Here is a 13,346-nt window from a genome sequence, read left to right on the forward strand (position 1 = left end):
TAGTAAATGCTGTCGTGCAAGCTCATCTCAGTGTTGACTGTCTTGCTCTTCCCTTCCTGGTGGTGGGGCAGGTACCTTTATGAACAGAAATTGATGTCCTCCTTTTAGGCAGATGAGGGTGGGCAGAGAACCCTTCCGACGTCTGTTCTTTCTCAGTCACCTTCCGGTCACACTACTCCTTGTGCCGAACTGGCATATCGTGGGCGCCACATTCTGATCCCCTCCAACCACAGATGTGGTTTTGAGTTTGACCTCATTGAGCCTCACTTTTTCACCTCTAAAATGAGAATAAAACTTGACAGATTTGCAATGAAAACATAGTGACACAATCCATTTAAACCACTCAAGACAATAGTAAGTGTCTGCCAATATAAACCATCATTTTTGTTACCATGCAGCACTATCCAGTCCTCCCCAAGGGCACAGGCCCAAGCAGAGCCGCCCAGGCTGCACAACATCAGCCTGGGGTTCATGCAGGCTGGGGCTCAGCGGGCAAGCAAACCCAGAGTGACCAGGGGCAGAGAGAGCTGGAAAATGAGGGACAAAATGGCCTTTGGGTGTCAAGGGTAAAAGCTATAAAGCCAGAATCTGTCCCTGAGGTTAAAGGACTAGTATGTCCTTTAGGTTAAAGGCTACAATAGGAAATGAAGACAAGAAGGTCACAAAGTCTCAGGGACTAAGTGGGAACCCAGAACGAGGTTTTGAGAGAGGAAAGAAGGTCCCAGAACAGTTGCTTCTGTGGACAGGACTAAGGAGCCCAGGGTGTGGGTGGCCCTTTGGTCAACGTGGATTAAAAGTCCAGCTGGACCAAGCAGACACTGCTGACTACTCCAGTGACCTTGAAGACACCTCCCAACAAAAGACTGAAGAGCCGTGTTGTGAAGAATCTCTCCACTTCCAAGAACGAGAGAATGTGAAGCCTTCCACCAACCCTCACAGCAACGGGGACAGCATTCACCCTTCCCATTCTTCCCATCCAAGATTGAAGACCTGAGGGATGAGATCATTGAACAAAATAACTTTCAACTGACTTACCAAGCCCTGTTCGAAACGGTTTTCCCAAATCAATCCCTTCACCCTCACAGGCCTACAAAGTATATGCGCTCATCACCTCTGCTTAGGAGATGAGTAAGGTGAGGCTCAGAGAGGGCGAGGCACCTGGGCGAGCAGCAAGGCCCTGGCTCCCCGACATCAGGGCCGCCCTGAACCACTCTGCTCTACTGCCTCATGCCGGGCCAAGATGCCGGGGAAGCCGGAGGAGAGGAGAGGGAAGTCCGGACTGCTCCCTCTGAGAGCAGAGGGAGCATGGACAAGGGTAAATACCTCCGAGTTCCTGGGAGAGGAAGGAAGTAGAGGTTGTGGAGACTTGACAGTCGATATTTTCTTGTAAAACCCAAGCTTGGTTTATGCGAAAAAGTTGGAAGTGGGTAACGGTGGGAAGGCATGAGGCCAAGGCTTTCCGGGAAGGTGCCCGAGACCGTGAGAGGCTGCAAGGGGGGCTAGTGGTGGGTGCTGCCCTAGTGGGGGCGGGCCTCCCTGGGACAGACGCTGCTCATGGAGTTAGGAAGCCCCAGGGGCCTTTAACAAGCCCCGGCGCCAGAGTTCTGGTCTTTCTAAATGATGATTTGGGGATTTCAGCACAATATTCAGGGGGCCCCATTCTGATGTTTGCCTATAGAAAGGGTGAACCTTAATATTTATGACGGGACCCCAATTCAGCAGTGGCAGCATCCCCTGGAAGCTTGTTAGGAAAGCAGACTCTGCCCCACCCCTCAGATTTTACTGAGTTAGAATCTGCATTTTAACCAGACCTCGGGCGATTCGTGTTTGCATGGGGGTGGGGATGGGGTTAGAAGTACTGCGGTGGAAGACGGAACGCCCAACCCCAAAGCAGCTGTTGAAGCCTCCAAGTCACAAAGTCCACAGTCTCGTTACCCGGATTCCCATGACGTAACCCTCTGGAGAATGACAGGTGCTCCAGCTTGAGTCAGCAACTCTCCCACAGCCTTGGTACCGAAGTCCAGATGGAAGATGGAATGTACGACTCCATAATGATCTCTGAACGGAGCAGGAAGCGGATCTGCATGGGTAGCCTCCACAGCAGAGCGTTCCCACCCGTGTCCTACAGCCCCGGGGCAGCGTTTCCCTCATCATCCGGTCCCTGCACTTCCCTGTGCCAGGCGCTCTCCTAGCTGCTGGGGAAACCACAGCAAATGAATCATGCAAAAATCCCTGCCTTCGAGATGCTAGCGTTCTAAGAAAGAAAATAATTCAAATCAGTCAAAAATATTCAGTTTGGCCCTGGCTGGTGTAGCTCAGTGCACTGAGCGCGGGCTGTGAACCAAAGGGTTGCTGGTTCGATTCCCAGCCAGGGCACAGGCCTGGGTTGTGGGCCAGGTCCCCAGTAGGGGGCACACAAGAGGTAACCACACATTGATGTTTCTCTTCCTCTCTTTCTCCTTCCCTTCCCCTCTCTCTAAAAATAAGTAAGTAAAATATTTTTTAAAATAATGTAGAACCTCTATTAAAAAATATTGTTTGCTAGATAGTTTAAGTACTATGGAGGAATACAAAGCAGGAAAAGGTATAGACAATATCAGTGGTAGTTTGCACTTTTTAATTTACCTATTTAATGAGGAAGTTGGCTGTTTTGCTATTAAACTTCCTTGTTACCTGGAAGGCTGCTGCTTTGCTGTATAAAAATAGCTCCAGCAAAGTCAGCGTGTTGCAAAATTAGGATAGTATTATTTGTCATCTGACACTAACAATGAACAAAAACCATCTCCACTGCCAGCTATTTCCAATGGAAAGATTATTTTGACCCAAATCAGAGACAGATGTAAGCTAGTTACAATATTATGTAAGCCTTAAGATAACAATGTTATCCTTGAATTATGTTATTTTGTAACTAGATTTTACCACAGATAATTCCAGGAATTCTGATATTATAACTGGAGCCTAGCCTAAAAATCACAGGGCATTGTGACAAAGGTGCGTATCATGCTTATCTGGGATCATTATTTTATTCCAGTAGCATTGTTGTAGTTTCTTCTCACTGGTATTACTAGAAGTTGCTATTTTAAACCTTTTATCTACCATTAATCTAAGACACCCATACTGGATTATTAAATTGTTTCATACTTTATTTAGGGGGGTTTCACTTTCATACGCTTCTTCATTCATTAGTTCATTCAGTTCTGCAGGGTTACTCAGTGTCGTCTTGATAAGCCAACCCTCTTTATAACAAGATCCGTGTGGGGATTCCGGCAGGGAGGGAGTACAAGGGGACTAAATGGTAATGAAAAAAGTACAAGAAAATTAAGTAAAAAAGAAAAAAATTTGTGGACAGGTCCTGGATTTGCTGCAAGAGCTTCATTAATTTCAGTCGTGTTTCCTGATAGAGGAGAACAGAGTCTGCTAGCAGCTTTCACCCTTTCCAGAGCACCAGACTCATCTTGTGTGTTCAACTTTGTCTCATCTTCAGGCAGACTACAGTAAACAACATCTCCCAAAGCTTGCTATGCAAAATGGCTCATTCCCAGTGTCCCAACACCATACTCTGTTTCTGTCCTTTCGTGTTTCTCTGTGAATTTACACACAGAGAGCAGAATGGGGCAGGTCCGCGGTGCTCAGACAGCGCCAGCCCTCAGGCCCCACAGCCAAGCACAGGCTGCAGGACATGGCTCCATGCTCCATGCCACAGGGAGCGCCACGTTCACCGAGGTAGTTTTCGAGCCCTGCAGGCCTCCCAGAGAAGGTGACCTTACATAAGGCCCAAATACCTTATAATATTGTAACAGCAATCTGGAGGGAAGAGCGCTGCAGGCACCATAAACAGCCAGTGCAAGGGCCCTGGGTCCAGAGCGTGGCTGGCTTGCTGGAAGGGCAAGGATTTCTGTATGGCTGCAGAGGAACGAACAAGATGAGTAGCACAGTTGGTCAGAGTCAGCACTAGGCCAGGCCTGTTGGGCCTTACACAGCACAGTTAGAATCTTCCCTTCTACCAAGAGTGAGCTGGCCAAGCAAAGAGGGTTTTGAGCAGCGGCATGATGTGGTCTGACTTACGTTGTAACAGCGTCTCTCTAGCTGCTGGTCAAGGATAGACAGAAGCAGGGAGAGCCGTAAGCAGGCTGCTGGAAGAGTCCAGCCAGGGGGCTTGGAGCTGGGTGATAGTGGTGGCTGTGATGAGGAGAGGCTGGATTCTGGATATTGAGTGAAGGTAGAGCCAAGAGGGTTTCCTGGCCTGTTGTTGAATGTGGAGTGACCCCAGGATTTTTGGATTGAATCCCTGGGAAGATGAAGTTTGCCATCATCTGAAATAAGGAAGACCGCAGGCAGGTCAAGCCAAACAAAAGATTCTGGAACAGCAGAGCATGGTGCAAAGCACTGGAAAAAAAAAAAAAAAAAACGAGTCATGTTTTTATTTCATCTGTTCTGGGAGCAAGTAGTTTTTAGTTTTAGTCAGAAAAGTGAAGTTAGGTGTTTGCTCCTCCCTTACTTTAAAGGATGAATGAGAATATCCAATTACCAAATCCTTGCCAAATGTCAGCAGTGAGCTGGCACCAAATGCATCTGAGCTGGTACATCGCCCTGGGCACAAACAGTGAGGATCCTGCTCACTGCGATGGAAACCATAGGCTGGATCGAAACAAGAAACCGGCTAAGCGCTGTGAGTCACGCTTCCTGGCACTCCTGCGACGTCTTGATTCTCTCAGAACAAACCTTTAGTTAATGCTGCTTGGTGCTTGGCTTCTTCAGTCACAACCGAGAAGAGCCCTTCTCTGCCTACAGGGCCGCTACCAGGACCAGCAAAAGACCTGCCCAGGCACAGTGTGGCCAGGCTGATTGGCAGTTGGAGAACTCTTTTTTTCCAGCTTATAACTGACATACCACATCGAGTAAGTATAAGGAGTACAATGTCATGATTTGAGAAATGTATGCATTTCAAACTGTTTACCACAGTAAGGTTAGTTAACACATCATGTAAGTACCATTTTGTTGTGGTTGTTGCTACAGTGAGAACATTAAAGCTCTGCTTTCACAGCAACTTGCAAGTTTACATCATAGAACTGTTAAATATGGTCACTGTGTGGTGCATCGCATTCCTGAAACTGATTCACTAACAACTGTAAGATTACACCCTATCACTAACACCTTCTTCCCATGTTCCCACCCATCAGCCCTGGCTACCACCATTCTACTCTCTGTTTCTATGAGCTCAACGATGCCACATAAAGCGAGATCTTGTGATATTTGTGATATTTCTCTGCCTGACTTACTTCACTTAACATAATGCCCTCAATGTCCATCCATATTGTTGCAAATTGTTGTAGGGTTTCCTTCTTTGCTGTGGCTGAGTAATACTCCATTACGTAGCTATGATACATTTCTTTATCCACTCATCTCTTGATGGACACTTAGGTCATTTCCATGTTTTGGCTATTGTGAATAATGCTGCAATGAATATAGAAATGCAGATATCTCTTCAAGGTAGTGATTTCATCTCCTTTGGATATGTACCCATAAGATGGAATTACTGAATCATAAGGTAGTTCTTTTTTTAAGTTTTTCAGGAACCTCTATACTGTTTTTCACAATGACTGCACCAATTTACATCTACCAACAGTGCACTAGGAATCCCTTTTCTGCACATCCTCACCAGCATTTTTAATCTCTTGTCTGTTCGGCAATAGTCATCCTGCCAGGTGTGAGGTGAAATGTTAGTGTGGCTTTGCTGTGTATTTGCCCAATAGTTAGTGACAGTGAGTGCCTTCTCATGTACATGTTAACCATTTGTATGTCTTTGTTGGAAAATTATCTATTCAAGTACTCTTCCATTTTTTAATTGGACTGTTTCAACTTTTTTGCTATTGAGGTGTACGAATGTCTTACATATTTTGGATATTAACTTTATCAGGTATATGGTTTGCAAATACTTTCTTCTACTCCATAGGTTGCCTACTCATCTTTTTAAAATAATTCTGTTGTATTTTTTCCATTACTATTTAGTCCCCTTCCACCCTGCTCCCAGCCACAATAACCACACTGATGTCCATGCCCATGAGTCCTTTTTCCTCTTTGCTTAATCCCCCCACCCCGTACCCTCCCCAAGCTTAGCTGTCAGCCTGCTCTCTGTGAGTCTGTCTTGCTTGTTTGTTCAGTTTGTCCATTAGATTCCACATATGAGTGAAATCATGTGGTATTTGTCTTTCTCTGGCTTATTTCACATAGCATAATTTTCTGGACTACTACTCAGCCATAAAAAAAAGAGTTTTTGCTGTGCAGAAGCTTTTTAGTTTGATGTAGTCACACTTACTGATTTTTGCTTTTGTTGCTTGTGGTTTTGGTGTTGTATCCAAAAGAAAATCATTGCTAAGACTGGTGTTAAGAAGTTTTTTCCCTATGTTTTCTTCTAGTTTTATAGTTTCAGTTCTTATGTTTAAGTCTTCAGTCCATTTTTAGTTCATTTTTATGAGTGGTATAATAATATAGGGTCCAATACCATCCCTTGCCTGCAGATACCCAGTCCGCCCAACACCATTGGGCAAGTTGAAGAGACTGTCCCTTCCCCACTGAGCACTCCTGGCAGTTGGAGACCTCTCGATTGAACCTTTATGAAAATCGATAATGCCAAGACCACCTGACATTCAAATCTGGTTGTCATTTTAAAAAAATCACAATTTATACACTACCCTCTGAAGAAAATCTGGCTTATATTATACGTTTTCAGCACTGGGATCTTTTTCAAAATTCATCAGTTTAATGAGTTTACAGATGGTGAAAAGAGTCTACAGACTAGTCAGAGCTACACAGTTAGTTAGAAGCAGAGCCAAAACAAAGATACCTCCCACCCCAACTCCATCACAGCCGACTTCCGGGACCAGGCTGGGCAGCGCACTGAGGGCCACAGGCAGGCCAAGAAATGGCAGCCCCCACAAGCTCTTGCAGAGAGAACACGTTGAACCTGCTTCTTATGTATCTAGTCAAAACTATGTTTGAGTAGGACTTGCATAGCTCTCTCTGGAAACATCCTAAATTGCTAATTATTACTTTGACCTGTGTGAGATTTCAGTGAAGCAGCTGCCTCCAGAGCATGCTCTAGAGCTGGGGTGTCAAACTCACTTTCACCAGCCTCACAGTTGCCTTCAAAGGGCCAGATGTAATTTTAAGACTGAATAAATGTAACTACTCCTTAAGAGAGCTCAGTGATGCTGCCAGGTAGAAACAAGGTGTTGGGCCAGATAAAACAGGGTGGAGGGCCAGATTCAGCCTGCAGGCCTTGTGTTTGCCACCTGTGCTCTGGAGCGATCGCACCACACGGCACCTCCAGGGCATGACCTAGAGTGATCACACCACACAGCGCCTCCAGGGCGTCATCTACAGTGATCACACCACACAGCACCTCCAGGGCGTCATCTACAGTGATCACACCACACAGCGCCTCCAGGGCGTCATCTACAGTGATCACACCACACAGCACCTCCAGGGCGTCATCTACAGTGATCACACCACACAGCACCTCCAGGGCGTCATCTAGAGTGATCACACCACACAGCACCTCCAGGGCGTCATCTAGAGTGATCACACCACACAGCGCCTCCAGGGCGTCATCTAGAGTGATCACACCACACAGCACCTCCCTGCTGGGCTTCTCAAATACTGTGAGTTTGTGTTGGCACCATGATAAGAGAAGGGTCAATAACTTTCCCGTTTTTTTAATATTTTATTTTTTATAATAATCTTAAAATATATCAGTGCTGATACCTCTACTTTCCAGCCCAGAAGCCCCTGAACGATATTGCATGTTTCTCAGAGAGCATGGCTGAGAGTCATCTGAGACCCAGCCTCCACTCCGGTGCCCATGAAAGACGCCCAGTGGGGCCTGCTGTCGGGGGAAGGAGAATGTGCCAACACAGGCGTCGGCCTTGCGGAAACATGACCCTGTCAGGTGTACTCAGGCTCCAGGAAGAAATCTAACACCCTTAGACTGTGATTGGTTTCCTCATATTAAATGTTTAAAATTGCTCCCAAGCCCTGCAGTACTATACTTGTAGGGTTTCTCGGACTCTTTCTTTCCTCAGTCTAGGTCCAGTTCTTTAAGTCCCCTAGATTCAATGTTGTTAATCTCAGGGATGAGGTGTGTGTGAGCTGCCATGAAAAGTATGTCCAATCAATGTGTGATGAAAGAATTATTGTGGTCAAAGTCTGTACGTTACAAGACAAAGTACGATGGGATCCTGGTCGTTATCAGCTTTAACTGAGTGGTACAGAGGAGTTTTCTAAGTTGTAAGAAGAATAGTAAATAGGTTCATTCAACAAAATAGAAGAAACAAATGGTAACAGACAAAATACAATAAAATAAAAAAATAGATTCATTGAGACAAAATTCAGCCGGTACCATCAATGCATTAGCACTAAAATGGTGTGATATGATATGGAGAATATGTTTTTACTAAATCCACAAAACAACCAAATGGTAGAATGCCTCACTGCTTTATTTAAAGAAGAATCAGTGTTATTTCTTATGTGCTATACAAGTAGTTGAAAGTGAACTAGCAGTATAACTGTATAGTAATGCTGCCAATCTCCTTCAGACAAATAGAAAGAAAAAGAGAAAAAAAAGAGAGAAGAAAGAAGAATCACTGCTTCATTATTGTATCCAAGGATGATGTAAACCACCTAGAAATTACTGGAACATTTGAAGCACTGGCAAAGCCTTCCAGCTAGAAATGTGCAACTGTACATGAGATGCGCTTACACACTTGGACTCACTGTGCGTTCTAATGGGATTTCAGTTGTGCACGACATACTTGATTTCTTTAGAGTTATTTAGTTCGAAGTTTCCTCTCTGCTCTTATATGTAAGCTCCTCTACTTCTTCCTTTTGGGGAGTCAGGGAACGAAAGGTCCACAGACCTTTCATCATGTCATGTGGATATGCAATTGATATTTACACAAAATAAACAATATGTTTTCCATAAAAATGGGCCTTTGTTACTTTTTGTACTCTGAATGAGCATTCACACACAAACAAACGCAAGTCCCCTACAAATTAACTATGTGCATTTCCAGGAATATTCACCAAAACAATACCATAAGAATTATTCTAGCCTGGATTCCTACCCCTTTAACACACAAACACAACAGCTGTACGCCTGTCAGTGAACTTGTGGGAATACTCTACTATACTTATAAGTACTCATTTGTGCTGCTTACCCATCCCTCTATCTTCTTCTGCATTGTCAGAGACTGCTAAGCCATCCTTTACTACGTCGCCCTGCAGCAACTCCCAGAGACCAATGCTGCATGGCGTATGAAACCTCGCCATTCCTTGACTGGGGCACACAGGAGACTTCTCATGCCTCGGCCCCCTTCACTGTTGGGCAAAGCCACATGACCAATGGGCTGTGGGAAGGAGGGAATATCATTTCTGGGATGAAGCTCCAAAAAGCCCAGGGGGCATCTTCCAGGGTGACGAGGGGGCAGCCTACTCCAGATGGTGCAGCTGTGAGACGGTGCAGCTCCGTATCATGGGTTTCTAGGTGACTGTGTGGAGCAGAGCCTCCTGCCAATGTGGGTGGGACATATAACCAGAGCTAGAAATGAAGGTTACTGTGTGAGAACACTGAGCTTGGGGGTTGCTTGTTTCTACCGTATTCTAAGGAATCCCATGACTGTAGCTGGCATTGTTTCGAAGCCACTTGGAGCAGGTATTCTCCCTATAAATGTTCTGCACACTCTCAGCAAGCCCCACTTTCCAGCCCTGGGGAAAGACACATGAATTTAGTCGCAAAGACCCAGAACTCCTCCAGGACATGCCTTCTACCTCAAGAAATACCCGCTTCTGCTGGCCCGCCTCACACACCTGTCCTGCTTTACCACAACGCGCTCAGGGGCATTCTGGGAAGACAATCGCAGGTAATCGCAGTGCAGCCAGGACTCACTTCCAGGAGCCTCCTCCCAGGAAGCGTCTGCCCAGACACCGGCTCCCTCAGGACAGTATCCTCAGCTGGCCTCCTGGCGGCTCTCCAGCCCATTCAGTGAGTTCAATGCACAGCCAGTTTTTCCAAACAGCAGACTGAGACTCACCTCAGTGCCTACTAGAGGTGCCACTTTCTGCCTCTCTTCTTAAGGAAACACTGGTATTTCTGCATTTCTCTCTCTTCTACCATAAAGGAATCAACCACTTCCCACTGAGAGCCGAAGCTGAAGGCTGAAATGCGGTCCTGAGGTCACCAGGACGATCTCGTAGCTGTGCCATCTCTTCCGGCGCAGGCGAGTCCCATGCAGATGCTGACAACTCACCCTCTTCCAGGCTCCACTTCTGATTTTCCAGGGTTTCCTTGTCGGCGGAAGCCTGCCCCCTCCTGTTATTTTTAGATTTGATTTTACTTTAAGAATATCAAGGGCCAGGGGTGAGGATGGGGAGAATTTTTTTTTCTTTTTAATTAGAAGCAGACGACAAAGACAACTCAGTCATGGAAAATAATAAGAGTCATAATGTCTTGCTGGCTCCCATTTGTGTATTTCCTCCATCAGCCACAACTGAGAAGAGAAGCAACAACGCTAATTGAGTCTTCTCTGCCTTTTCTAGAAGGTACACATTGTCTAAGCAGATGGCTACCAGGATTCCATTAGAAAACTGCACATGCTATTCTTGCCTTTCCAGTCCCATTCACAGAAGGGTTGTATTTTGGAGCTGGAAGGACGCCTGACTGTGTGTTCTAAAGGGAGGGGCCCAAGGCCAAGGGCAGTCAAGTGGGGGGGTGACTGGGAAGATCCAACCTACTCTCCATTCTTACCTCTCCATCACTGGGCCTGTCTATTGAATCCATGTTTCTCAGCTGCCCTGATAGTCAAAATAGACCAAGAGCTCCTTCAGATGAGGCCCCTGCCTTGTATGTTCTGTTCCCCAAGTTCTCAGGAACTTGCAGGACAGACAACTGCTCATGGTGAAGCAACGGCTTTCACTCAGTCTTCCACATACTCTTTTTTTAGTTTACCTCCTTTCTAATTTTTTCTCTCTGTCAGCCAAATCTAGTCTTGTGCACACTCTATGAACTTGGATGTTTGTGTGCTCGCCTGTTTGTTAACTCAAAGACAGTTTAATTCCAGATTTTCTGCCAATACTTTATTTACAGGTAAATTCAGCCTTCAAAGTTGCATTATTCAATGCATTTACAGTGAAGACATTCTAGTATTACACACAGTAATTGAAAAGTCCCACTGTCTGTGTGCAGGTAACTCACATGGAACAGAACACAGCACTCGCTGGGGCCGTGGCATGGGATTGGGTTTTGTATTGTCAGACTCTTGCCTTTCTTCCTTGTTTCTTCAAATATAAGAAGGCCAGGGGGTGAGAGTGACCAGGTAAAAGCATTTACAGGTAGGTCATCCACGAGACGAAGCCAAGGATGGCCTTGAAGACACACAGGTGTGGTTACACCTGTGCCATACGGCACAGCAAAAGCGCATGCTCCGGAACCCCGTCCTGCCCACGAGGAAAATAAGGACTCTCGTCGTCAAAGATGGGAACCCTAACCACCTGTATTTTCCCACATACAATGTGCACTTTTTGCCCAGACTTTTGTGGGAAAATAATAAGGATGCACATTATACATGGGCAGTACTAATTCTGTATCTATATAAAATGCTTTTAATTCTTTTCAAAATTTCTTGTACCTTGTACCTGTTCTTGTGTTTTGTAATTATTTGTTACATAAAATTTCTCATATTATAATGTGTTCAAAAATAAATGCTAAAATTCCTTTAGAATACAAAAAAAACAAGTATCTAAATATAAACAAATTAAGAAATTGAAACATTCAGGGTTTTTTATTCAAAACTTTGAGCCAAAACTGTAGGTGTGCATTATACATGGCAAAATAAAGTAGCTTGAGAAAAAAGGAAAATATTATTAGAAGGTTGATATCCTCATCTGGGAAGAGCAGAGATGCTACTGGGCATCAGAGACAGCTGGGACCCGGCTGGGACCAGGGACAAGCCCCCAGAGTGCCCTTTTCTCCGCAGCTTTCTCTGAGTCAGTATTATTTCTCCCAGGCCAGCCGTGTCTACACAGTGAAGCCATGAGCTCTCCCTCATCTCCAGTGTAACCGTCAAGGACAGATTAGCCTCCTCTCCCCAGTTCCAGTTGCAAAAAAGCTCCAGTGAATGATGTGTTTGGCCTGACGAGGGCCACGTGCCTCCTCCTACCCCCAGGCATCGGAGGTCTTTCTCAGAAGAGGGAAAGTTGTTAAGGCCTCCACAGTGGACTTAATTCTTGTCTACCAACCTGTGCAGCAACAGGCAGCTGCCTGCACTTCTCTGAGCCTCATGAAATGAAAAAGTTGGAACATAGCAAAATAATACCTTCTTCAAAGAGCCGTTGGTCATTTTATGTAGATAACCCATGTCAAAGGCTAGTGCAGTGTCTGGTATATATGAAACATCAGTAACATTCATTTTTTATTTCAAGGCGAGTGTTGAAGTCAAGGAAGAAGTCTGCAAGTTCAAATAGAGAGGAAAATGATTTGGAGCACAGGACACTACATGGGAACTGCTATACAATTCAGAGTAAGAGGCACTACAGGAGTTGTTAAAAGGACAGTAATTGAGCCTTCAATCATTCCCACTCATAAATCACCCACGAGATCTATATTCTGGAAAAAGGGGGGCCAGAGTTAGCTATTGGGAACCTATATTGTCAAGATGACCAATTAATCTTCAGCTTGTGAGACACTCTTTGCTCTCGAGGGAAAGACTATTTCAGTCAAGTAACACGTTAGTGCCCAGGTAAAGAGCGCTGTGAGAGATTTGACGCTGATGAACCCTGAGGGACAGACACTGGTTTGCAGGTGTTCCCTCTTTGTCTTTTTGGAGTTAGGCCAGTGAACATGCCTAGCTGTGCAAGGATAAATTGAATTGATTACTAGTAGTTCTACAAAAATATCCCCCATGTTGTCTTCTCATACATCTCATCCTTAAGATTTTTAAAATTTTTTTAATTTAATTTATTTACTTTCAGAGAAAGGAGAAGGGAGGGAGAAAGAGAGGGAGAGAAACAGCAATGTGAAAAAGACATACTGATTGGTTGCCTCTCACACGTCCCCAGCTGGGGACCTAGTCTGCAACCCAAGGATGTACCCCGACTGGGAATTGAACTGGCAACCTTTTGGTTTGCAGGCCAGCACTCAATCCACTGAGCTACACTAGCCAGGCTCATCCTTAAGTTTTATCAGAGAAAATAGACCTCATATTATACACTTCTTAAGTAATATTACTACACCAGTGGAGCACCGAAATCAATAGATCATAAAATTTCCAGTTTTTTCAAAGCTTAGAGAATTT

The 13,346-nt window shown here is 45.1% G+C and overlaps 1 non-coding gene across 1 annotated transcript; it reads left to right on the top strand.

Annotated features, from left to right (window-relative positions):
• Positions 1-8,477: 8,477 nt before the first annotated feature.
• Positions 8,478-8,600, top strand: LOC119053655 (small nucleolar RNA SNORA19). The gene has a single exon (XR_005083343.1). It is a non-coding gene; the product is annotated as a small nucleolar RNA SNORA19 (small nucleolar RNA).
• The last annotated feature ends 4,746 nt before the right edge of the window (positions 8,601-13,346 follow it).

The sequence above is a fragment of the Artibeus jamaicensis genome, unplaced genomic scaffold, assembly GCF_021234435.1.
Source record: "Artibeus jamaicensis isolate MK-2021 breed Jamaican fruit bat unplaced genomic scaffold, CSHL_Jam_final contig_391, whole genome shotgun sequence".
NCBI lineage: Eukaryota > Metazoa > Chordata > Mammalia > Chiroptera > Phyllostomidae > Artibeus > Artibeus jamaicensis.